Source organism: Castor canadensis, chromosome 3 (assembly GCF_047511655.1).
Source record: "Castor canadensis chromosome 3, mCasCan1.hap1v2, whole genome shotgun sequence".
NCBI lineage: Eukaryota > Metazoa > Chordata > Mammalia > Rodentia > Castoridae > Castor > Castor canadensis.
This window is the reverse complement of record NC_133388.1, coordinates 9,239,028-9,264,999: the sequence shown is the minus strand read 5'-3', so window position 1 is coordinate 9,264,999 and position 25,972 is coordinate 9,239,028. Positions and strand designations below refer to the sequence as shown.

General features: G+C 42.0%; 8 non-coding genes and 7 pseudogenes across 8 annotated transcripts; all 15 read left to right on the top strand.

Annotated features, from left to right (window-relative positions):
• The first annotated feature begins 1,180 nt into the window (after window positions 1-1,180).
• LOC141422156 (small nucleolar RNA SNORD113/SNORD114 family) lies at window positions 1,181-1,255 on the top strand. The gene has a single exon (XR_012446807.1). It is a non-coding gene; the product is annotated as a small nucleolar RNA SNORD113/SNORD114 family (small nucleolar RNA).
• Window positions 1,256-1,743: 488 nt separating this feature from the next.
• LOC141422196 (small nucleolar RNA SNORD113/SNORD114 family) lies at window positions 1,744-1,811 on the top strand (annotated as a pseudogene).
• Window positions 1,812-4,670: 2,859 nt separating this feature from the next.
• Window positions 4,671-4,745, top strand: LOC141422122 (small nucleolar RNA SNORD113/SNORD114 family). Its single transcript, XR_012446773.1, has one exon. It is a non-coding gene; the product is annotated as a small nucleolar RNA SNORD113/SNORD114 family (small nucleolar RNA).
• A 488-nt stretch (window positions 4,746-5,233) lies between these two features.
• LOC141422195 (small nucleolar RNA SNORD113/SNORD114 family) lies at window positions 5,234-5,301 on the top strand (annotated as a pseudogene).
• Window positions 5,302-8,161: 2,860 nt separating this feature from the next.
• LOC141422121 (small nucleolar RNA SNORD113/SNORD114 family) lies at window positions 8,162-8,236 on the top strand. The gene has a single exon (XR_012446772.1). It is a non-coding gene; the product is annotated as a small nucleolar RNA SNORD113/SNORD114 family (small nucleolar RNA).
• A 488-nt stretch (window positions 8,237-8,724) lies between these two features.
• On the top strand, window positions 8,725-8,792 carry LOC141422194 (small nucleolar RNA SNORD113/SNORD114 family; annotated as a pseudogene).
• A 2,859-nt stretch (window positions 8,793-11,651) lies between these two features.
• Window positions 11,652-11,726, top strand: LOC141422120 (small nucleolar RNA SNORD113/SNORD114 family). The gene has a single exon (XR_012446771.1). It is a non-coding gene; the product is annotated as a small nucleolar RNA SNORD113/SNORD114 family (small nucleolar RNA).
• A 487-nt stretch (window positions 11,727-12,213) lies between these two features.
• Window positions 12,214-12,281, top strand: LOC141422193 (small nucleolar RNA SNORD113/SNORD114 family; annotated as a pseudogene).
• Window positions 12,282-15,138: 2,857 nt separating this feature from the next.
• Window positions 15,139-15,213, top strand: LOC141422119 (small nucleolar RNA SNORD113/SNORD114 family). The gene has a single exon (XR_012446770.1). It is a non-coding gene; the product is annotated as a small nucleolar RNA SNORD113/SNORD114 family (small nucleolar RNA).
• Window positions 15,214-15,700: 487 nt separating this feature from the next.
• On the top strand, window positions 15,701-15,768 carry LOC141422192 (small nucleolar RNA SNORD113/SNORD114 family; annotated as a pseudogene).
• A 2,860-nt stretch (window positions 15,769-18,628) lies between these two features.
• On the top strand, window positions 18,629-18,703 carry LOC141422118 (small nucleolar RNA SNORD113/SNORD114 family). Its single transcript, XR_012446769.1, has one exon. It is a non-coding gene; the product is annotated as a small nucleolar RNA SNORD113/SNORD114 family (small nucleolar RNA).
• Window positions 18,704-19,190: 487 nt separating this feature from the next.
• LOC141422191 (small nucleolar RNA SNORD113/SNORD114 family) lies at window positions 19,191-19,258 on the top strand (annotated as a pseudogene).
• Window positions 19,259-22,117: 2,859 nt separating this feature from the next.
• Window positions 22,118-22,192, top strand: LOC141422117 (small nucleolar RNA SNORD113/SNORD114 family). The gene has a single exon (XR_012446768.1). It is a non-coding gene; the product is annotated as a small nucleolar RNA SNORD113/SNORD114 family (small nucleolar RNA).
• A 487-nt stretch (window positions 22,193-22,679) lies between these two features.
• LOC141422190 (small nucleolar RNA SNORD113/SNORD114 family) lies at window positions 22,680-22,747 on the top strand (annotated as a pseudogene).
• Window positions 22,748-25,606: 2,859 nt separating this feature from the next.
• On the top strand, window positions 25,607-25,681 carry LOC141422116 (small nucleolar RNA SNORD113/SNORD114 family). The gene has a single exon (XR_012446767.1). It is a non-coding gene; the product is annotated as a small nucleolar RNA SNORD113/SNORD114 family (small nucleolar RNA).
• Window positions 25,682-25,972: the final 291 nt, after the last annotated feature.

The following is a 25,972-nucleotide window of genomic DNA, read 5'->3' as shown; positions in this document are numbered from 1 at the left end:
CATGTACAATCGATGTAGTGCCATGTGGGGTTTTAATGTATGTATACATTTCATCCGAATTCCATAAGGTTAAAAAATGTCTCCTCACCAAGTATCATCTTGTCATTGCTCAAAGGTTCTGCATCCTTTCTTAGCAGTGGGAGATAAATGGTTCAAGATCAACATCTATACTCACTGCGCTTCGCAAACCCAACCGCAGCTGCATCCTTCTATGTAACATCGCGTAGAGGCACCGATCAGGCTCACTGCATTCCTCCCTTGCCTCCCTTCCCCAGCCTCCATTCTGAACTTCCATGAACGCCTTGCTTTCCTATTGCACATCAGAGTGATCAGTGGTGATTTTCTTTGTATTCCTGACTCCTTTATTGAGAAAAGAAATCAGAATCTCGTTACTCCCCCCCTCCCCCCATTTTGTTATAAGTGACGACATGTCATTCTCTTTTATGGCTGAACAGAAGCTGACAGTGTTCGTAGCTAGAATATATACAGTAGTAAAATAATGATTTTAAGAGCAAAAACAAAACCAAAATCTGAACCAGAAATGATTCAATTACCTGATTGTCGTTCGCCCGTGATGTTTTGGAGATTGTCTGTTATACACAATCTTTATTTTCTGGGGATGTGGGAATTTGAATTAGTTTCCATATGAGATATTATAGAAATGAGTTAGTGATTGTGGAAATGACGCAGAAAATCAGTGATGAGTTCAGGAGTCAAAACAGAGAATGTCTTAGTTATCATTGTCTTCCATTTTTTCCTTTACTCTTCTCTGTGCTGCTCCCAATGGACCATTTGAGCTGGTGTAGGAATTCTCCATGGCCAGGCACTCTGCGGAGCATCTCTCTGAGCAGCCTAGTGTCCCATGTGAGTGAGAGTCGTACATCTTGTCCTGTTTTGGGAGGTTCTGCTTTTAAAAAGTGTGAAAAATCATCAGATAAGTCCCAATGATAGCAGTGCAGATGTGGGGTTCGGATGCATCTTGTCCTTGAGTAACGCATGTATAAAATGTGAGAGTTTTATTACTATCAAAGTTATGTAGTGATCTGAGCATCATGGTGGGTACAGGTATCAGGGGACCCAGTTCGAAAGCCTCAATCACAGTGGTTTAGAAATGTTATTGGTGAATGGATGGATGAGTCGGGAAAGACCGTAGATAAGCATGAAGGGGGTGGGCCGTTCACGGACCAATGATGACAGCTGCCGGCGTATGGGTCTGGGATGATGAATATTTCGTTTCTGGAACTCTGAGGTCCAGCACAATGACAGGTGGAAAAGCAAGGATTGCTGGAGAGAATGTGTCATTTTTATCCTCTTCTCTGCTCTGTACTCCTCAGAATGGACTCTGCCAAGGGGATTGACCTATTCTCCTGTTGTCACTGTCTCCCTCTTTGCGTCTAGCTTATACCTTGGTCCACTGTAAGTACTAGTCAACATCATTGCCTTTGTTGTTCTTTCCGTTTTTAAAAAGTCTTTTTCTGTCATAGTGCCGAGCCTTAATGCCACCGATGAAGTACACACTCGCCAATGTTCGTGTACCTTTCATTGGTAGAGGCATTAGAGTAATTTTTCCGTATGTGAAACAGTGGGGATTGTCCTGACACGCTTTGTGCTTGACACATTGAGTGTATTAGCTGGAGGTTGGGGATCTTAATGCATTTTCTTCTTGGTTTGTGATTTGCCTGTATTCCTCAATAATTAAGCAATGCACTGATATAGACGGCAATAGAGAAGGAGGGCCATTCCAGGACCAATGATGACTGGGGGCATGTGATCTAAAGATGAGCACGAGGCTTTGGGATTCTGAGGTCCAATAAAATGGCATCGAAGCAGGCCCTTTGTGGTGGGGTCCTTTGTTCAGGTTTGCAGAACAATTATAGAAAAGTAGACATGAAGAAGTCAAATAATTATTCAGTACTAAAGAGCATAGTAAGCGCAAAATGAAGTGAAGGATCTTTAAAGAAATCAATAGATGTCTAGTCGTTCGTTGATACATAGTAACGAAGCGTGTCCAGTCCATGTAGTGTCATGTGGTGTTTTCATACACATACATATTTTAGAGAATTTAAATCAGGTTCAACATGTCGCCTCAGTCCAATTCATCTGTGCTCACACATTGTGCATGTGCTCCTCTGTGTACTGTGTCCTCCTCTGTGCCCCTCAGAATGACTCTCCGGAGGGGATTGACCTGTACTTCCCTCATCACTACCTCCTTCTTCCATGTGGATTGAACCTTAGTCTACTCTAAGTAACAGTCAACCTTCTGTCTCTTCTGTGGTTCTTTGAAGGGATCTTCTGTATTACCAAAGGGCATTTCTGATAGCGAGCAAGTTGAATCGTGCCAAACTTAGTATCACTTCAATGGAGGCATCTTCTTGTTTGTTCCATGTGTGAAAACATGGGGTTTGTAATGACAAGGTTTTGTCGTTGACTAACTGAACCTGTAAAAAACTGTCAGGAATCTCAGTGCATATTTTTCCTGTATTTCTCTGTGTATTTGCTTTGCTCACTTAATTAATCAATGCACTGGGGTAGCTGGAATAAGAAAGAGGGCCATTCCTGGACCAGTGATGACAGGGCGGCAAGTGATTCAGGCAGAATGAGCACGAGGAGTCGAGATTCTGAGGTCCCACGCAAATGGAATCTAAACAAGCCCTGTTTTGGTGGCTTCCTATATTCACACGTCCTGATGTTACAAGGATCTTGGTTTGATCTTCATGAAGATCCATGTATTTAGAAACATTTACTAGTAAGGAATCGTGGGCAGGATTAGCCAACAATTAACAGTCAGTACACATGAATGAATTAAGTAATCATCTATTAATAAAATATATGTAAGAGTGTAGGTACCAGGTACCACTTTTTGATTTTCATTCTTCTTCTTGCGAAAGGCTGGGCCTATAGATCGACATCATCCCAGCGGCTCAGCATTAGATTTTTCTCGTGTATGCTAAGATTTGAGTAGATTTGTTGTTTCTTGAGCACGTCACAGTGTAGACTGTGGAAACCCAAGGTGTTGATGGAAACTAGTCGATTATTGCTGATGATAGTCGATTAGTGCTCTACTTAGCTTGTAAGTTTGAAGGTTCTCGAGAACGAGAACAAACACTCATGAGTTAGTGAAAGCGTAAGATAGTACGCCAATGAACAGTTGAGAAAATCCGTCTCTGGAGAGAATGTCATTCCCTACCCTGCTGCGCTCTCTTCATCATGGAGGGTCTGATTGGAATGAGAACGATGTAAATGACAGGCCACATGGTGTCATGGTGTTTGTTTGGAGACCAATGGGAGTAGCCCGCAAGTTTCCATGCCCTTGGGTAGTTGAGTAACGATAGTTACCGAATTTAATGGCTTTGTTATTTATTTCTATATTTTAAATACTAGAAAAATGTACTGCTTTTAACAACAGGCAAGGGAAAGGCAAACTTAAATGTAGCATGAAGAGGAGGTTGGTAGATGTCATTATTGTTTTTGGAGATCCATCATAACAAAGCATGTACAATCGATGTAGTGCCATGTGGGGTTTTAATGTATGTATACATTTCATCCGAATTCCATAAGGTTAAAAAATGTCTCCTCACCAAGTATCATCTTGTCATTGCTCAAAGGTTCTGCATCCTTTCTTAGCAGTGGGAGATAAATGGTTCAAGATCAACATCTATAGTCACTGCGCTTCGCAAACCCAACCGCAGCTGCATCCTTCTATGTAACATCGCGTAGAGGCACCGATCAGGCTCACTGCATTCCTCCCTTGCCTCCCTTCCCCAGCCTCCATTCTCAACTTCCATGAACGCCTTGCTTTCCTATTGCACATCAGAGTGATCAGTGGTGATTTTCTTTGTATTCCTGACTCCTTTATTGAGAAAAGAAATCAGAATCTCGTTACTCCCCCCCTCCCCCCATTTTGTTATAAGTGACGACATGTCATTCTCTTTTATGGCTGAACAGAAGCTGACAGTGTTCGTAGCTAGAATATATACAGTAGTAAAATAATGATTTTAAGAGCAAAAACAAAACCAAAATCTGAACCAGAAATGATTCAATTACCTGATTGTCGTTCGCCCGTGATGTTTTGGAGATTGTCTGTTATACACAATCTTTATTTTCTGGGGATGTGGGAATTTGAATTAGTTTCCATATGAGATATTATAGAAATGAGTTAGTGATTGTGGAAATGACGCAGAAAATCAGTGATGAGTTCAGGAGTCAAAACAGAGAATGTCTTAGTTATCATTGTCTTCCATTTTTTCCTTTACTCTTCTCTGTGCTGCTCCCAATGGACCATTTGAGCTGGTGTAGGAATTCTCCATGGCCAGGCACTCTGCGGAGCATCTCTGTGAGCAGCCTAGTGTCCCATGTGAGTGAGAGTCGTACATCTTGTCCTGTTTTGGGAGGTTCTGCTTTTAAAAAGTGTGAAAAATCATCAGATAAGTCCCAATGATAGCAGTGCAGATGTGGGGTTCGGATGCATCTTGTCCTTGAGTAACGCATGTATAAAATGTGAGAGTTTTATTACTATCAAAGTTATGTAGTGATCTGAGCATCATGGTGGGTACAGGTATCAGGGGACCCAGTTCGAAAGCCTCAATCACAGTGGTTTAGAAATGTTATTGGTGAATGGATGGATGAGTCGGGAAAGACCGTAGATAAGCATGAAGGGGGTGGGCCGTTCACGGACCAATGATGACAGCTGCCGGCGTATGAGTCTGGGATGATGAATATTTCGTGTCTGGAACTCTGAGGTCCAGCACAATGATAGGTGGAAAAGCAAGGATTGCTGGAGAGAATGTGTCATTTTTATCCTCTTCTCTGCTCTGTACTCCTCAGAATGGACTCTGCCAAGGGGATTGACCTATTCTCCTGTTGTCACTGTCTCCCTCTTTGCATCTAGCTTATACCTTGGTCCACTGTAAGTACTAGTCAACATCATTGCCTTTGTTGTTCTTTCCGTTTTTAAAAAGTCTTTTTCTGTCATAGTGCCGAGCCTTAATGCCACCGATGAAGTACACACTCGCCAATGTTCGTGTACCTTTCATTGGTAGAGGCATTAGAGTAATTTTTCCGTATGTGAAACAGTGGGGATTGTCCTGACACGCTTTGTGCTTGACACATGGAGTGTATTAGCTGGAGGTTGGGGATCTTAATGCATTTTCTTCTTGATTTGTGATTTGCCTGTATTCCTCGATAATTAAGCAATGCACCGATATAGACGGCAATAGAGAAGGAGGGCCATTCCAGGACCAATGATGACTGGGGGCATGTGATCTAAAGATGAGCACGAGGCTTTGGGATTCTGAGGTCCAATAAAATGGCATCGAAGCAGGCCCTTTGTGGTGGGGTCCTTTGTTCAGGTTTGCAGAACAATTATAGAAAAGTAGACATGAAGAAGTCAAATAATTATTCAGTACTAAAGAGCATAGTAAGCGCAAAATGAAGTGAAGGATCTTTAAAGAAATCAATAGATGTCTAGTCGTTCGTTGATACATAGTAACGAAGCGTGTCCAGTCCATGTAGTGTCATGTGGTGTTTTCATACACATACATATTTTAGAGAATTTAAATCAGGTTCAACATGTCGCCTCAGTCCAATTCATCTGTGCTCACACATTGTGCATGTGCTCCTCTGTGTACTGTGTCCTCCTCTGTGCCCCTCAGAATGACTCTCCGGAGGGGATTGACCTGTACTTCCCTCATCACTACCTCCTTCTTCCATGTGGATTGAACCTTAGTCTACTCTAAGTAACAGTCAACCTTCTGTCTCTTCTGTGGTTCTTTGAAGGGATCTTCTGTATTACCAAAGGGCATTTCTGATAGTGAGCAAGTTGAATCGTGCCAAACTTAGTATCACTTCAATGGAGGCATCTTCTTGTTTGTTCCATGTGTGAAAACATGGGGTTTGTAATGACAAGGTTTTGTCGTTGACTAACTGAACCAGTAAAAAACTGTCAGGAATCTCAGTGCATATTTTTCCTGTATTTCTCTGTGTATTTGCTTTGCTCACTTAATTAATCAATGCACTGGGGTAGCTGGAATAAGAAAGAGGGCCATTCCTGGACCAGTGATGACAGGGCGGCAAGTGATTCAGGCAGAATGAGCACGAGGAGTCGAGATTCTGAGGTCCCACGCAAATGGAATCTAAACAAGCCCTGTTTTGGTGGCTTCCTATATTCACACGTCCTGATGTTACAAGGATCTTGGTTTGATCTTCATGAAGATCCATGTATTTAGAAACATTTACTAGTAAGGAATCGTGGGCAGGATTAGCCAACAATTAACAGTCAGTACACATGAATGAATTAAGTAATCATCTATTAATAAAATATATGTAAGAGTGTAGGTACCAGGTACCACTTTTTGATTTTCATTCTTCTTCTTGCGAAAGGCTGGGCCTATAGACCGACATCATCCCAGCGGCTCAGCATTAGATTTTTCTCGTGTAGGCTAAGATTTGAGTAGATTTGTTGTTTCTTGAGCACGTCACAGTGTAGACTGTGGAAACCCAAGGTGTTGATGGAAACCAGTCGATTATTGCTGATGATAGTCGATTAGTGCTCTACTTAGCTTGTAAGTTTGAAGGTTCTCGAGAACGAGAACAAACACTCATGAGTTAGTGAAAGCGTAAGATAGTACGCCAATGAACAGTTGAGAAAATCCGTCTCTGGAGAGAATGTCATTCCCTACCCTGCTGCGCTCTCTTCATCATGGAGGGTCTGATTGGAATGAGAACGATGTAAATGACAGGCCACATAGTGTCATGGTGTTTGTTTGGAGACCAATGGGAGTAGCACGCAAGTTTCCATGCCCTTGGGTAGTTGAGTAACGATAGTTACCGAATTTAATGGCTTTGTTATTTATTTCTATATTTTAAATACTAGAAAAATGTACTGCTTTTAACAACAGGCAAGGGAAAGGCAAACTTAAATGTAGCATGAAGAGGAGGTTGGTAGATGTCATTATTGTTTTTGGAGATCCATCATAACAAAGCATGTACAATCGATGTAGTGCCATGTGGGGTTTTAATGTATGTATACATTTCATCCGAATTCCATAAGGTTAAAAAATGTCTCCTCACCAACTATCATCTTGTCATTGCTCAAAGGTTCTGCATCCTTTCTTAGCAGTGGGAGATAAATGGTTCAAGATCAACATCTATAGTCACTGCGCTTCGCAAACCCAACCGCAGCTGCATCCTTCTATGTAACATCGCGTAGAGGCACCGATCAGGCTCACTGCATTCCTCCCTTGCCTCCCTTCCCCAGCCTCCATTCTGAACTTCCATGAACGCCTTGCTTTCCTATTGCACATCAGAGTGATCAGTGGTGATTTTCTTTGTATTCCTGACTCCTTTATTGAGAAAAGAAATCAGAATCTCGTTACTCCCCCCCCTCCCCCCATTTTGTTATAAGTGACGACATGTCATTCTCTTTTATGGCTGAACAGAAGGTGACAGTGTTCGTAGCTAGAATATATACAGTAGTAAAATAATGATTTTAAGAGCAAAAACAAAACCAAAATCTGAACCAGAAATGATTCAATTACCTGATTGTCGTTCGCCCGTGATGTTTTGGAGATTGTCTGTTATACACAATCTTTATTTTCTGGGGATGTGGGAATTTGAATTAGTTTCCATATGAGATATTATAGAAATGAGTTAGTGATTGTGGAAATGACGCAGAAAATCAGTGATGAGTTCAGGAGTCAAAACAGAGAATGTCTTAGTTATCATTGTCTTCCATTTTTTCCTTTACTCTTCTCTGTGCTGCTCCCAATGGACCATTTGAGCTGGTGTAGGAATTCTCCGTGGCCAGGCACTCTGCGGAGCATCTCTCTGAGCAGCCTAGTGTCCCATGTGAGTGAGAGTCGTACATCTTGTCCTGTTTTGGGAGGTTCTGCTTTTAAAAAGTGTAAAAAATCATCAGATAAGTCCCAATGATAGCAGTGCAGATGTGGGGTTCGGATGCATCTTGTCCTTGAGTAACGCATGTATAAAATGTGAGAGTTTTATTACTATCAAAGTTATGTAGTGATCTGAGCATCATGGTGGGTACAGGTATCAGGGGACCCAGTTCGAAAGCCTCAATCACAGTGGTTTAGAAATGTTATTGGTGAATGGATGGATGAGTCGGGAAAGACCGTAGATAAGCATGAAGGGGGTGGGCCGTTCACGGACCAATGATGACAGCTGCCGGCGTATGAGTCTGGGATGATGAATATTTCGTGTCTGGAACTCTGAGGTCCAGCACAATGACAGGTGGAAAAGCAAGGATTGCTGGAGAGAATGTGTCATTTTTATCCTCTTCTCTGCTCTGTACTCCTCAGAATGGACTCTGCCAAGGGGATTGACCTATTCTCCTGTTGTCACTGTCTCCCTCTTTGCATCTAGCTTATACCTTGGTCCACTGTAAGTACTAGTCAACATCATTGCCTTTGTTGTTCTTTCCGTTTTTAAAAAGTCTTTTTCTGTCATAGTGCCGAGCCTTAATGCCACCGATGAAGTACACACTCGCCAATGTTCGTGTACCTTTCATTGGTAGAGGCATTAGAGTAATTTTTCCGTATGTGAAACAGTGGGGATTGTCCTGACACGCTTTGTGCTTGACACATGGAGTGTATTAGCTGGAGGTTGGGGATCTTAATGCATTTTCTTCTTGATTTGTGATTTGCCTGTATTCCTCAATAATTAAGCAATGCACCGATATAGACGGCAATAGAGAAGGAGGGCCATTCCAGGACCAATGATGACTGGGGGCATGTGATCTAAAGATGAGCACGAGGCTTTGGGATTCTGAGGTCCAATAAAATGGCATCGAAGCAGGCCCTTTGTGGTGGGGTCCTTTGTTCAGGTTTGCAGAACAATTATAGAAAAGTAGACATGAAGAAGTCAAATAATTATTCAGTACTAAAGAGCATAGTAAGCGCAAAATGAAGTGAAGGATCTTTAAAGAAATCAATAGATGTCTAGTCGTTCGTTGATACATAGTAACGAAGCGTGTCCAGTCCATGTAGTGTCATGTGGTGTTTTCATACACATACATATTTTAGAGAATTTAAATCAGGTTCAACATGTCGCCTCAGTCCAATTCATCTGTGCTCACACATTGTGCATGTGCTCCTCTGTGTACTGTGTCCTCCTCTGTGCCCCTCAGAATGACTCTCCGGAGGGGATTGACCTGTACTTCCCTCATCACTACCTCCTTCTTCCATGTGGATTGAACCTTAGTCTACTCTAAGTAACAGTCAACCTTCTGTCTCTTCTGTGGTTCTTTGAAGGGATCTTCTGTATTACCAAAGGGCATTTCTGATAGCGAGCAAGTTGAATCGTGCCAAACTTAGTATCACTTCAATGGAGGCATCTTCTTGTTTGTTCCATGTGTGAAAACATGGGGTTTGTAATGACAAGGTTTTGTCGTTGACTAACTGAACCTGTAAAAAACTGTCAGGAATCTCAGTGCATATTTTTCCTGTATTTCTCTGTGTATTTGCTTTGCTCACTTAATTAATCAATGCACTGGGGTAGCTGGAATAAGAAAGAGGGCCATTCCTGGACCAGTGATGACAGGGCGGCAAGTGATTCAGGCAGAATGAGCACGAGGAGTCGAGATTCTGAGGTCCCACGCAAATGGAATCTAAACAAGCCCTGTTTTGGTGGCTTCCTATATTCACACGTCCTGATGTTACAAGGATCTTGGTTTGATCTTCATGAAGATCCATGTATTTAGAAACATTTACTAGTAAGGAATCGTGGGCAGGATTAGCCAACAATTAACAGTCAGTACACATGAATGAATTAAGTAATCATCTATTAATAAAATATATGTAAGAGTGTAGGTACCAGGTACCACTTTTTGATTTTCATTCTTCTTCTTGCGAAAGGCTGGGCCTATAGACCGACATCATCCCAGCGGCTCAGCATTAGATTTTTCTCGTGTAGGCTAAGATTTGAGTAGATTTGTTGTTTCTTGAGCACGTCACAGTGTAGACTGTGGAAACCCAAGGTGTTGATGGAAACCAGTCGATTATTGCTGATGATAGTCGATTAGTGCTCTACTTAGCTTGTAAGTTTGAAGGTTCTCGAGAACGAGAACAAACACTCATGAGTTAGTGAAAGCGTAAGATAGTACGCCAATGAACAGTTGAGAAAATCCGTCTCTGGAGAGAATGTCATTCCCTACCCTGCTGCGCTCTCTTCATCATGGAGGGTCTGATTGGAATGAGAACGATGTAAATGACAGGCCACATAGTGTCATGGTGTTTGTTTGGAGACCAATGGGAGTAGCACGCAAGTTTCCATGCCCTTGGGTAGTTGAGTAACGATAGTTACCGAATTTAATGGCTTTGTTATTTATTTCTATATTTTAAATACTAGAAAAATGTACTGCTTTTAACAACAGGCAAGGGAAAGGCAAACTTAAATGTAGCATGAAGAGGAGGTTGGTAGATGTCATTATTGTTTTTGGAGATCCATCATAACAAAGCATGTACAATCGATGTAGTGCCATGTGGGGTTTTAATGTATGTATACATTTCATCCGAATTCCATAAGGTTAAAAAATGTCTCCTCACCAAGTATCATCTTGTCATTGCTCAAAGGTTCTGCATCCTTTCTTAGCAGTGGGAGATAAATGGTTCAAGATCAACATCTATAGTCACTGCGCTTCGCAAACCCAACCGCAGCTGCATCCTTCTATGTAACATCGCGTAGAGGCACCGATCAGGCTCACTGCATTCCTCCCTTGCCTCCCTTCCCCAGCCTCCATTCTCAACTTCCATGAACGCCTTGCTTTCCTATTGCACATCAGAGTGATCAGTGGTGATTTTCTTTGTATTCCTGACTCCTTTATTGAGAAAAGAAATCAGAATCTCGTTACTCCCCCCCTCCCCCCATTTTGTTATAAGTGACGACATGTCATTCTCTTTTATGGCTGAACAGAAGCTGACAGTGTTCGTAGCTAGAATATATACAGTAGTAAAATAATGATTTTAAGAGCAAAAACAAAACCAAAATCTGAACCAGAAATGATTCAATTACCTGATTGTCGTTCGCCCGTGATGTTTTGGAGATTGTCTGTTATACACAATCTTTATTTTCTGGGGATGTGGGAATTTGAATTAGTTTCCATATGAGATATTATAGAAATGAGTTAGTGATTGTGGAAATGACGCAGAAAATCAGTGATGAGTTCAGGAGTCAAAACAGAGAATGTCTTAGTTATCATTGTCTTCCATTTTTTCCTTTACTCTTCTCTGTGCTGCTCCCAATGGACCATTTGAGCTGGTGTAGGAATTCTCCGTGGCCAGGCACTCTGCGGAGCATCTCTCTGAGCAGCCTAGTGTCCCATGTGAGTGAGAGTCGTACATCTTGTCCTGTTTTGGGAGGTTCTGCTTTTAAAAAGTGTGAAAAATCATCAGATAAGTCCCAATGATAGCAGTGCAGATGTGGGGTTCGGATGCATCTTGTCCTTGAGTAACGCATGTATAAAATGTGAGAGTTTTATTACTATCAAAGTTATGTAGTGATCTGAGCATCATGGTGGGTACAGGTATCAGGGGACCCAGTTCGAAAGCCTCAATCACAGTGGTTTAGAAATGTTATTGGTGAATGGATGGATGAGTCGGGAAAGACCGTAGATAAGCATGAAGGGGGTGGGCCGTTCACGGACCAATGATGACAGCTGCCGGCGTATGAGTCTGGGATGATGAATATTTCGTGTCTGGAACTCTGAGGTCCAGCACAATGATAGGTGGAAAAGCAAGGATTGCTGGAGAGAATGTGTCATTTTTATCCTCTTCTCTGCTCTGTACTCCTCAGAATGGACTCTGCCAAGGGGATTGACCTTTCTCCTGTTGTCACTGTCTCCCTCTTTGCATCTAGCTTATACCTTGGTCCACTGTAAGTACTAGTCAACATCATTGCCTTTGTTGTTCTTTCCGTTTTTAAAAAGTCTTTTTCTGTCATAGTGCCGAGCCTTAATGCCACCGATGAAGTACACACTCGCCAATGTTCGCGTACCTTTCATTGGTAGAGGCATTAGAGTAATTTTTCCGTATGTGAAACAGTGGGGATTGTCCTGACACGCTTTGTGCTTGACACATGGAGTGTATTAGCTGGAGGTTGGGGATCTTAATGCATTTTCTTCTTGATTTGTGATTTGCCTGTATTCCTCAATAATTAAGCAATGCACCGATATAGACGGCAATAGAGAAGGAGGGCCATTCCAGGACCAATGATGACTGGGGGCATGTGATCTAAAGATGAGCACGAGGCTTTGGGATTCTGAGGTCCAATAAAATGGCATCGAAGCAGGCCCTTTGTGGTGGGGTCCTTTGTTCAGGTTTGCAGAACAATTATAGAAAAGTAGACATGAAGAAGTCAAATAATTATTCAGTACTAAAGAGCATAGTAAGCGCAAAATGAAGTGAAGGATCTTTAAAGAAATCAATAGATGTCTAGTCGTTCGTTGATACATAGTAACGAAGCGTGTCCAGTCCATGTAGTGTCATGTGGTGTTTTCATACACATACATATTTTAGAGAATTTAAATCAGGTTCAACATGTCGCCTCAGTCCAATTCATCTGTGCTCACACATTGTGCATGTGCTCCTCTGTGTACTGTGTCCTCCTCTGTGCCCCTCAGAATGACTCTCCGGAGGGGATTGACCTGTACTTCCCTCATCACTACCTCCTTCTTCCATGTGGATTGAACCTTAGTCTACTCTAAGTAACAGTCAACCTTCTGTCTCTTCTGTGGTTCTTTGAAGGGATCTTCTGTATTACCAAAGGGCATTTCTGATAGCGAGCAAGTTGAATCGTGCCAAACTTAGTATCACTTCAATGGAGGCATCTTCTTGTTTGTTCCATGTGTGAAAACATGGGGTTTGTAATGACAAGGTTTTGTCGTTGACTAACTGAACCTGTAAAAAACTGTCAGGAATCTCAGTGCATATTTTTCCTGTATTTCTCTGTGTATTTGCTTTGCTCACTTAATTAATCAATGCACTGGGGTAGCTGGAATAAGAAAGAGGGCCATTCCTGGACCAGTGATGACAGGGCGGCAAGTGATTCAGGCAGAATGAGCACGAGGAGTCGAGATTCTGAGGTCCCACGCAAATGGAATCTAAACAAGCCCTGTTTTGGTGGCTTCCTATATTCACACGTCCTGATGTTACAAGGATCTTGGTTTGATCTTCATGAAGATCCATGTATTTAGAAACATTTACTAGTAAGGAATCGTGGGCAGGATTAGCCAACAATTAACAGTCAGTACACATGAATGAATTAAGTAATCATCTATTAATAAAATATATGTAAGAGTGTAGGTACCAGGTACCACTTTTTGATTTTCATTCTTCTTCTTGCGAAAGGCTGGGCCTATAGATCGACATCATCCCAGCGGCTCAGCAGTAGATTTTTCTCGTGTAGGCTAAGATTTGAGTAGATTTGTTGTTTCTTGAGCACGTCACAGTGTAGACTGTGGAAACCCAAGGTGTTGATGGAAACTAGTCGATTATTGCTGATGATAGTCGATTAGTGCTCTACTTAGCTTGTAAGTTTGAAGGTTCTCGAGAACGAGAGCAAACACTCATGAGTTAGTGAAAGCGTAAGATAGTATGCCAATGAACAGTTGAGAAAATCCGTCTCTGGAGAGAATGTCATTCCCTACCCTGCTGCGCTCTCTTCATCATGGAGGGTCTGATTGGAATGAGAACGATGTAAATGACAGGCCACATGGTGTCATGGTGTTTGTTTGGAGACCAATGGGAGTAGCCCGCAAGTTTCCATGCCCTTGGGTAGTTGAGTAATGATAGTTACCGAATTTAATGGCTTTGTTATTTATTTCTATATTTTAAATACTAGAAAAATGTACTGCTTTTAACAACAGGCAAGGGAAAGGCAAACTTAAATGTAGCATGAAGAGGAGGTTGGTAGATGTCATTATTGTTTTTGGAGATCCATCATAACAAAGCATGTACAATCGATGTAGTGCCATGTGGGGTTTTAATGTCTGTATACATTTCATCCGAATTCCATAAGGTTAAAAAATGTCTCCTCACCAACTATCATCTTGTCATTGCTCAAAGGTTCTGCATCCTTTCTTAGCAGTGGGAGATAAATGGTTCAAGATCAACATCTATAGTCACTGCGCTTCGCAAACCCAACCGCAGCTGCATCCTTCTATGTAACATCGCGTAGAGGCACCGATCAGGCTCACTGCATTCCTCCCTTGCCTCCCTTCCCCAGCCTCCATTCTGAACTTCCATGAACGCCTTGCTTTCCTATTGCACATCAGAGTGATCAGTGGTGATTTTCTTTGTATTCCTGACTCCTTTATTGAGAAAAGAAATCAGAATCTCGTTACTCCCCCCCCCCCCATTTTGTTATAAGTGACGACATGTCATTCTCTTTTATGGCTGAACAGAAGCTGACAGTGTTCGTAGCTAGAATATATACAGTAGTAAAATAATGATTTTAAGAGCAAAAACAAAACCAAAATCTGAACCAGAAATGATTCAATTACCTGATTGTCGTTCGCCCGTGATGTTTTGGAGATTGTCTGTTATACACAATCTTTATTTTCTGGGGATGTGGGAATTTGAATTAGTTTCCATATGAGATATTATAGAAATGAGTTAGTGATTGTGGAAATGACGCAGAAAATCAGTGATGAGTTCAGGAGTCAAAACAGAGAATGTCTTAGTTATCATTGTCTTCCATTTTTTCCTTTACTCTTCTCTGTGCTGCTCCCAATGGACCATTTGAGCTGGTGTAGGAATTCTCCGTGGCCAGGCACTCTGCGGAGCATCTCTCTGAGCAGCCTAGTGTCCCATGTGAGTGAGAGTCGTACATCTTGTCCTGTTTTGGGAGGTTCTGCTTTTAAAAAGTGTGAAAAATCATCAGATAAGTCCCAATGATAGCAGTGCAGATGTGGGGTTCGGATGCATCTTGTCCTTGAGTAACGCATGTATCAAATGTGAGAGTTTTATTACTATCAAAGTTATGTAGTGATCTGAGCATCATGGTGGGTACAGGTATCAGGGGACCCAGTTCGAAAGCCTCAATCACAGTGGTTTAGAAATGTTATTGGTGAATGGATGGATGAGTCGGGAAAGACCGTAGATAAGCATGAAGGGGGTGGGCCGTTCACGGACCAATGATGACAGCTGCCGGCGTATGAGTCTGGGATGATGAATATTTCGTGTCTGGAACTCTGAGGTCCAGCACAATGATAGGTGGAAAAGCAAGGATTGCTGGAGAGAATGTGTCATTTTTATCCTCTTCTCTGCTCTGTACTCCTCAGAATGGACTCTGCCAAGGGGATTGACCTTTCTCCTGTTGTCACTGTCTCCCTCTTTGCATCTAGCTTATACCTTGGTCCACTGTAAGTACTAGTCAACATCATTGCCTTTGTTGTTCTTTCCGTTTTTAAAAAGTCTTTTTCTGTCATAGTGCCGAGCCTTAATGCCACCGATGAAGTACACACTCGCCAATGTTCGCGTACCTTTCATTGGTAGAGGCATTAGAGTAATTTTTCCGTATGTGAAACAGTGGGGATTGTCCTGACACGCTTTGTGCTTGACACATGGAGTGTATTAGCTGGAGGTTGGGGATCTTAATGCATTTTCTTCTTGATTTGTGATTTGCCTGTATTCCTCAATAATTAAGCAATGCACCGATATAGACGGCAATAGAGAAGGAGGGCCATTCCAGGACCAATGATGACTGGGGGCATGTGATCTAAAGATGAGCACGAGGCTTTGGGATTCTGAGGTCCAATAAAATGGCATCGAAGCAGGCCCTTTGTGGTGGGGTCCTTTGTTCAGGTTTGCAGAACAATTATAGAAAAGTAGACATGAAGAAGTCAAATAATTATTCAGTACTAAAGAGCATAGTAAGCGCAAAATGAAGTGAAGGATCTTTAAAGAAATCAATAGATGTCTAGTCGTTCGTTGATACATAGTAACGAAGCGTGTCCAGTCCATGTAGTGTCATGTGGTGTTTTCATACACATACATATTTTAGAGAATTTAAATCAGGTTCAACATGTCGCCTCAGTCCAATTCATCTGTGCTCACACATTGTGCATGTGCTCCTCTGTGTACTGTGTCCTCCTCTGTGCCCCTCAGAATGACTCTCCGGAGGGGATTGACCTGTACTTCCCTCATCACTACCTCCTTCTTCCATCTGGATTGAACCTTAGTCTACTCTAAGTAACAGTCAACCTTCTGTCTCTTCTGTGGTTCTTTGAAGGGATCTTCTGTATTACCAAAGGGCATTTCTGATAGCGAGCAAGTTGAATCGTGCCAAACTTAGTATCACTTCAATGGAGGCATCTTCTTGTTTGTTCCATGTGTGAAAACATGGGGTTTGTAATGACAAGGTTTTGTCGTTGACTAACTGAACCTGTAAAAAACTGTCAGGAATCTCAGTGCATATTTTTCCTGTATTTCTCTGTGTATTTGCTTTGCTCACTTAATTAATCAATGCACTGGGGTAGCTGGAATAAGAAAGAGGGCCATTCCTGGACCAGTGATGACAGGGCGGCAAGTGATTCAGGCAGAATGAGCACGAGGAGTCGAGATTCTGAGGTCCCACGCAAATGGAATCTAAACAAGCCCTGTTTTGGTGGCTTCCTATATTCACACGTCCTGATGTTACAAGGATCTTGGTTTGATCTTCATGAAGATCCATGTATTTAGAAACATTTACTAGTAAGGAATCGTGGGCAGGATTAGCCAACAATTAACAGTCAGTACACATGAATGAATTAAGTAATCATCTATTAATAAAATATATGTAAGAGTGTAGGTACCAGGTACCACTTTTTGATTTTCATTCTTCTTCTTGCGAAAGGCTGGGCCTATAGATCGACATCATCCCAGCGGCTCAGCAGTAGATTTTTCTCGTGTAGGCTAAGATTTGAGTAGATTTGTTGTTTCTTGAGCACGTCACAGTGTAGACTGTGGAAACCCAAGGTGTTGATGGAAACTAGTCGATTATTGCTGATGATAGTCGATTAGTGCTCTACTTAGCTTGTAAGTTTGAAGGTTCTCGAGAACGAGAACAAACACTCATGAGTTAGTGAAAGCGTAAGATAGTACACCAATGAACAGTTGAGAAAATCCGTCTCTGGAGAGAATGTCATTCCCTACCCTGCTGCGCTCTCTTCATCATGGAGGGTCTGATTGGAATGAGAACGATGTAAATGACAGGCCACATGGTGTCATGGTGTTTGTTTGGAGACCAATGGGAGTAGCCCGCAAGTTTCCATGCCCTTGGGTAGTTGAGTAATGATAGTTACCGAATTTAATGGCTTTGTTATTTATTTCTATATTTTAAATACTAGAAAAATGTACTGCTTTTAACAACAGGCAAGGGAAAGGCAAACTTAAATGTAGCATGAAGAGGAGGTTGGTAGATGTCATTATTGTTTTTGGAGATCCATCATAACAAAGCATGTACAATCGATGTAGTGCCATGTGGGGTTTTAATGTCTGTATACATTTCATCCGAATTCCATAAGGTTAAAAAATGTCTCCTCACCAACTATCATCTTGTCATTGCTCAAAGGTTCTGCATCCTTTCTTAGCAGTGGGAGATAAATGGTTCAAGATCAACATCTATAGTCACTGCGCTTCGCAAACCCAACCGCAGCTGCATCCTTCTATGTAACATCGCGTAGAGGCACCGATCAGGCTCACTGCATTCCTCCCTTGCCTCCCTTCCCCAGCCTCCATTCTCAACTTCCATGAACGCCTTGCTTTCCTATTGCACATCAGAGTGATCAGTGGTGATTTTCTTTGTATTCCTGACTCCTTTATTGAGAAAAGAAATCAGAATCTCGTTACTCCCCCCCCTCCCCCCATTTTGTTATAAGTGACGACATGTCATTCTCTTTTATGGCTGAACAGAAGCTGACAGTGTTCGTAGCTAGAATATATACAGTAGTAAAATAATGATTTTAAGAGCAAAAACAAAACCAAAATCTGAACCAGAAATGATTCAATTACCTGATTGTCGTTCGCCCGTGATGTTTTGGAGATTGTCTGTTATACACAATCTTTATTTTCTGGGGATGTGGGAATTTGAATTAGTTTCCATATGAGATATTATAGAAATGAGTTAGTGATTGTGGAAATGACGCAGAAAATCAGTGATGAGTTCAGGAGTCAAAACAGAGAATGTCTTAGTTATCATTGTCTTCCATTTTTTCCTTTACTCTTCTCTGTGCTGCTCCCAATGGACCATTTGAGCTGGTGTAGGAATTCTCCGTGGCCAGGCACTCTGCGGAGCATCTCTCTGAGCAGCCTAGTGTCCCATGTGAGTGAGAGTCGTACATCTTGTCCTGTTTTGGGAGGTTCTGCTTTTAAAAAGTGTGAAAAATCATCAGATAAGTCCCAATGATAGCAGTGCAGATGTGGGGTTCGGATGCATCTTGTCCTTGAGTAACGCATGTATCAAATGTGAGAGTTTTATTACTATCAAAGTTATGTAGTGATCTGAGCATCATGGTGGGTACAGGTATCAGGGGACCCAGTTCGAAAGCCTCAATCACAGTGGTTTAGAAATGTTATTGGTGAATGGATGGATGAGTCGGGAAAGACCGTAGATAAGCATGAAGGGGGTGGGCCGTTCACGGACCAATGATGACAGCTGCCGGCGTATGAGTCTGGGATGATGAATATTTCGTGTCTGGAACTCTGAGGTCCAGCACAATGATAGGTGGAAAAGCAAGGATTGCTGGAGAGAATGTGTCATTTTTATCCTCTTCTCTGCTCTGTACTCCTCAGAATGGACTCTGCCAAGGGGATTGACCTTTCTCCTGTTGTCACTGTCTCCCTCTTTGCATCTAGCTTATACCTTGGTCCACTGTAAGTACTAGTCAACATCATTGCCTTTGTTGTTCTTTCCGTTTTTAAAAAGTCTTTTTCTGTCATAGTGCCGAGCCTTAATGCCACCGATGAAGTACACACTCGCCAATGTTCGCGTACCTTTCATTGGTAGAGGCATTAGAGTAATTTTTCCGTATGTGAAACAGTGGGGATTGTCCTGACACGCTTTGTGCTTGACACATGGAGTGTATTAGCTGGAGGTTGGGGATCTTAATGCATTTTCTTCTTGATTTGTGATTTGCCTGTATTCCTCAATAATTAAGCAATGCACCGATATAGACGGCAATAGAGAAGGAGGGCCATTCCAGGACCAATGATGACTGGGGGCATGTGATCTAAAGATGAGCACGAGGCTTTGGGATTCTGAGGTCCAATAAAATGGCATCGAAGCAGGCCCTTTGTGGTGGGGTCCTTTGTTCAGGTTTGCAGAACAATTATAGAAAAGTAGACATGAAGAAGTCAAATAATTATTCAGTACTAAAGAGCATAGTAAGCGCAAAATGAAGTGAAGGATCTTTAAAGAAATCAATAGATGTCTAGTCGTTCGTTGATACATAGTAACGAAGCGTGTCCAGTCCATGTAGTGTCATGTGGTGTTTTCATACACATACATATTTTAGAGAATTTAAATCAGGTTCAACATGTCGCCTCAGTCCAATTCATCTGTGCTCACACATTGTGCATGTGCTCCTCTGTGTACTGTGTCCTCCTCTGTGCCCCTCAGAATGACTCTCCGGAGGGGATTGACCTGTACTTCCCTCATCACTACCTCCTTCTTCCATGTGGATTGAACCTTAGTCTACTCTAAGTAACAGTCAACCTTCTGTCTCTTCTGTGGTTCTTTGAAGGGATCTTCTGTATTACCAAAGGGCATTTCTGATAGTGAGCAAGTTGAATCGTGCCAAACTTAGTATCACTTCAATGGAGGCATCTTCTTGTTTGTTCCATGTGTGAAAACATGGGGTTTGTAATGACAAGGTTTTGTCGTTGACTAACTGAACCTGTAAAAAACTGTCAGGAATCTCAGTGCATATTTTTCCTGTATTTCTCTGTGTATTTGCTTTGCTCACTTAATTAATCAATGCACTGGGGTAGCTGGAATAAGAAAGAGGGCCATTCCTGGACCAGTGATGACAGGGCGGCAAGTGATTCAGGCAGAATGAGCACGAGGAGTCGAGATTCTGAGGTCCCACGCAAATGGAATCTAAACAAGCCCTGTTTTGGTGGCTTCCTATATTCACACGTCCTGATGTTACAAGGATCTTGGTTTGATCTTCATGAAGATCCATGTATTTAGAAACATTTACTAGTAAGGAATCGTGGGCAGGATTAGCCAACAATTAACAGTCAGTACACATGAATGAATTAAGTAATCATCTATTAATAAAATATATGTAAGAGTGTAGGTACCAGGTACCACTTTTTGATTTTCATTCTTCTTCTTGCGAAAGGCTGGGCCTATAGATCGACATCATCCCAGCGGCTCAGCAGTAGATTTTTCTCGTGTAGGCTAAGATTTGAGTAGATTTGTTGTTTCTTGAGCACGTCACAGTGTAGACTGTGGAAACCCAAGGTGTTGATGGAAACTAGTCGATTATTGCTGATGATAGTCGATTAGTGCTCTACTTAGCTTGTAAGTTTGAAGGTTCTCGAGAACGAGAACAAACACTCATGAGTTAGTGAAAGCGTAAGATAGTACGCCAATGAACAGTTGAGAAAATCCGTCTCTGGAGAGAATGTCATTCCCTACCCTGCTGCGCTCTCTTCATCATGGAGGGTCTGATTGGAATGAGAACGATGTAAATGACAGGCCACATGGTGTCATGGTGTTTGTTTGGAGACCAATGGGAGTAGCCCGCAAGTTTCCATGCCCTTGGGTAGTTGAGTAATGATAGTTACCGAATTTAATGGCTTTGTTATTTATTTCTATATTTTAAATACTAGAAAAATGTACTGCTTTTAACAACAGGCAAGGGAAAGGCAAACTTAAATGTAGCATGAAGAGGAGGTTGGTAGATGTCATTATTGTTTTTGGAGATCCATCATAACAAAGCATGTACAATCGATGTAGTGCCATGTGGGGTTTTAATGTCTGTATACATTTCATCCGAATTCCATAAGGTTAAAAAATGTCTCCTCACCAACTATCATCTTGTCATTGCTCAAAGGTTCTGCATCCTTTCTTAGCAGTGGGAGATAAATGGTTCAAGATCAACATCTATAGTCACTGCGCTTCGCAAACCCAACCGCAGCTGCATCCTTCTATGTAACATCGCGTAGAGGCACCGATCAGGCTCACTGCATTCCTCCCTTGCCTCCCTTCCCCAGCCTCCATTCTGAACTTCCATGAACGCCTTGCTTTCCTATTGCACATCAGAGTGATCAGTGGTGATTTTCTTTGTATTCCTGACTCCTTTATTGAGAAAAGAAATCAGAATCTCGTTACTCCCCCCCTCCCCCCATTTTGTTATAAGTGACGACATGTCATTCTCTTTTATGGCTGAACAGAAGCTGACAGTGTTCGTAGCTAGAATATATACAGTAGTAAAATAATGATTTTAAGAGCAAAAACAAAACCAAAATCTGAACCAGAAATGATTCAATTACCTGATTGTCGTTCGCCCGTGATGTTTTGGAGATTGTCTGTTATACACAATCTGTATTTTCTGGGGATGTGGGAATTTGAATTAATTTCCATATGAGATATTATAGAAATGAGTTAGTGATTGTGGAAATGACGCAGAAAATCAGTGATGAGTTCAGGAGTCAAAACAGAGAATGTCTTAGTTATCATTGTCTTCCATTTTTTCCTTTACTCTTCTCTGTGCTGCTCCCAATGGACCATTTGAGCTGGTGTAGGAATTCTCCGTGGCCAGGCACTCTGCGGAGCATCTCTCTGAGCAGCCTAGTGTCCCATGTGAGTGAGAGTCGTACATCTTGTCCTGTTTTGGGAGGTTCTGCTTTTAAAAAGTGTGAAAAATCATCAGATAAGTCCCAATGATAGCAGTGCAGATGTGGGGTTCGGATGCATCTTGTCCTTGAGTAACGCATGTATAAAATGTGAGAGTTTTATTACTATCAAAGTTATGTAGTGATCTGAGCATCATGGTGGGTACAGGTATCAGGGGACCCAGTTCGAAAGCCTCAATCACAGTGGTTTAGAAATGTTATTGGTGAATGGATGGATGAGTCGGGAAAGACCGTAGATAAGCATGAAGGGGGTGGGCCGTTCACGGACCAATGATGACAGCTGCCGGCGTATGAGTCTGGGATGATGAATATTTCGTGTCTGGAACTCTGAGGTCCAGCACAATGATAGGTGGAAAAGCAAGGATTGCTGGAGAGAATGTGTCATTTTTATCCTCTTCTCTGCTCTGTACTCCTCAGAATGGACTCTGCCAAGGGGATTGACCTTTCTCCTGTTGTCACTGTCTCCCTCTTTGCATCTAGCTTATACCTTGGTCCACTGTAAGTACTAGTCAACATCATTGCCTTTGTTGTTCTTTCCGTTTTTAAAAAGTCTTTTTCTGTCATAGTGCCGAGCCTTAATGCCACCGATGAAGTACACACTCGCCAATGTTCGCGTACCTTTCATTGGTAGAGGCATTAGAGTAATTTTTCCGTATGTGAAACAGTGGGGATTGTCCTGACACGCTTTGTGCTTGACACATGGAGTGTATTAGCTGGAGGTTGGGGATCTTAATGCATTTTCTTCTTGATTTGTGATTTGCCTGTATTCCTCAATAATTAAGCAATGCACCGATATAGACGGCAATAGAGAAGGAGGGCCATTCCAGGACCAATGATGACTGGGGGCATGTGATCTAAAGATGAGCACGAGGCTTTGGGATTCTGAGGTCCAATAAAATGGCATCGAAGCAGGCCCTTTGTGGTGGGGTCCTTTGTTCAGGTTTGCAGAACAATTATAGAAAAGTAGACATGAAGAAGTCAAATAATTATTCAGTACTAAAGAGCATAGTAAGCGCAAAATGAAGTGAAGGATCTTTAAAGAAATCAATAGATGTCTAGTCGTTCGTTGATACATAGTAACGAAGCGTGTCCAGTCCATGTAGTGTCATGTGGTGTTTTCATACACATACATATTTTAGAGAATTTAAATCAGGTTCAACATGTCGCCTCAGTCCAATTCATCTGTGCTCACACATTGTGCATGTGCTCCTCTGTGTACTGTGTCCTCCTCTGTGCCCCTCAGAATGACTCTCCGGAGGGGATTGACCTGTACTTCCCTCATCACTACCTCCTTCTTCCATCTGGATTGAACCTTAGTCTACTCTAAGTAACAGTCAACCTTCTGTCTCTTCTGTGGTTCTTTGAAGGGATCTTCTGTATTACCAAAGGGCATTTCTGATAGCGAGCAAGTTGAATCATGCCAAACTTAGTATCACTTCAATGGAGGCATCTTCTTGTTTGTTCCATGTGTGAAAACATGGGGTTTGTAATGACAAGGTTTTGTCGTTGACTAACTGAACCTGTAAAAAACTGTCAGGAATCTCAGTGCATATTTTTCCTGTATTTCTCTGTGTATTTGCTTTGCTCACTTAATTAATCAATGCACTGGGGTAGCTGGAATAAGAAAGAGGGCCATTCCTGGACCAGTGATGACAGGGCGGCAAGTGATTCAGGCAGAATGAGCACGAGGAGTCGAGATTCTGAGGTCCCACGCAAATGGAATCTAAACAAGCCCTGTTTTGGTGGCTTCCTATATTCACACGTCCTGATGTTACAAGGATCTTGGTTTGATCTTCATGAAGATCCATGTATTTAGAAACATTTACTAGTAAGGAATCGTGGGCAGGATTAGCCAACAATTAACAGTCAGTACACATGAATGAATTAAGTAATCATCTATTAATAAAATATATGTAAGAGTGTAGGTACCAGGTACCACTTTTTGATTTTCATTCTTCTTCTTGCGAAAGGCTGGGCCTATAGATCGACATCATCCCAGCGGCTCAGCATTAGATTTTTCTCGTGTAGGCTAAGATTTGAGTAGATTTGTTGTTTCTTGAGCACGTCACAGTGTAGACTGTGGAAACCCAAGGTGTTGATGGAAACTAGTCGATTATTGCTGATGATAGTCGATTAGTGCTCTACTTAGCTTGTAAGTTTGAAGGTTCTCGAGAACGAGAACAAACACTCATGAGTTAGTGAAAGCGTAAGATAGTACGCCAATGAACAGTTGAGAAAATCCGTCTCTGGAGAGAATGTCATTCCCTACCCTGCTGCGCTCTCTTCATCATGGAGGGTCTGATTGGAATGAGAACGATGTAAATGACAGGCCACATGGTGTCATGGTGTTTGTTTGGAGACCAATGGGAGTAGCCCGCAAGTTTCCATGCCCTTGGGTAGTTGAGTAACGATAGTTACCGAATTTAATGGCTTTGTTATTTATTTCTATATTTTAAATACTAGAAAAATGTACTGCTTTTAACAACAGGCAAGGGAAAGGCAAACTTAAATGTAGCATGAAGAGGAGGTTGGTAGATGTCATTATTGTTTTTGGAGATCCATCATAACAAAGCATGTACAATCGATGTAGTGCCATGTGGGGTTTTAATGTCTGTATACATTTCATCCGAATTCCATAAGGTTAAAAAATGTCTCCTCACCAAGTATCATCTTGTCATTGCTCAAAGGTTCTGCATCCTTTCTTAGCAGTGGGAGATAAATGGTTCAAGATCAACATCTATAGTCACTGCGCTTCGCAAACCCAACCGCAGCTGCATCCTTCTATGTAACATCGCGTAGAGGCACCGATCAGGCTCACTGCATTCCTCCCTTGCCTCCCTTCCCCAGCCTCCATTCTGAACTTCCATGAACGCCTTGCTTTCCTATTGCACATCAGAGTGATCAGTGGTGATTTTCTTTGTATTCCTGACTCCTTTATTGAGAAAAGAAATCAGAATCTCGTTACTCCCCCCCTCCCCCCATTTTGTTATAAGTGACGACATGTCATTCTCTTTTATGGCTGAACAGAAGCTGACAGTGTTCGTAGCTAGAATATATACAGTAGTAAAATAATGATTTTAAGAGCAAAAACAAAACCAAAATCTGAACCAGAAATGATTCAATTACCTGATTGTCGTTCGCCCGTGATGTTTTGGAGATTGTCTGTTATACACAATCTTTATTTTCTGGGGATGTGGGAATTTGAATTAGTTTCCATATGAGATATTATAGAAATGAGTTAGTGATTGTGGAAATGACGCAGAAAATCAGTGATGAGTTCAGGAGTCAAAACAGAGAATGTCTTAGTTATCATTGTCTTCCATTTTTTCCTTTACTCTTCTCTGTGCTGCTCCCAATGGACCATTTGAGCTGGTGTAGGAATTCTCCGTGGCCAGGCACTCTGCGGAGCATCTCTCTGAGCAGCCTAGTGTCCCATGTGAGTGAGAGTCGTACATCTTGTCCTGTTTTGGGAGGTTCTGCTTTTAAAAAGTGTGAAAAATCATCAGATAAGTCCCAATGATAGCAGTGCAGATGTGGGGTTCGGATGCATCTTGTCCTTGAGTAACGCATGTATAAAATGTGAGAGTTTTATTACTATCAAAGTTATGTAGTGATCTGAGCATCATGGTGGGTACAGGTATCAGGGGACCCAGTTCGAAAGCCTCAATCACAGTGGTTTAGAAATGTTATTGGTGAATGGATGGATGAGTCGGGAAAGACCGTAGATAAGCATGAAGGGGGTGGGCCGTTCACGGACCAATGATGACAGCTGCCGGCGTATGAGTCTGGGATGATGAATATTTCGTGTCTGGAACTCTGAGGTCCAGCACAATGATAGGTGGAAAAGCAAGGATTGCTGGAGAGAATGTGTCATTTTTATCCTCTTCTCTGCTCTGTACTCCTCAGAATGGACTCTGCCAAGGGGATTGACCTTTCTCCTGTTGTCACTGTCTCCCTCTTTGCATCTAGCTTATACCTTGGTCCACTGTAAGTACTAGTCAACATCATTGCCTTTGTTGTTCTTTCCGTTTTTAAAAAGTCTTTTTCTGTCATAGTGCCGAGCCTTAATGCCACCGATGAAGTACACACTCGCCAATGTTCGCGTACCTTTCATTGGT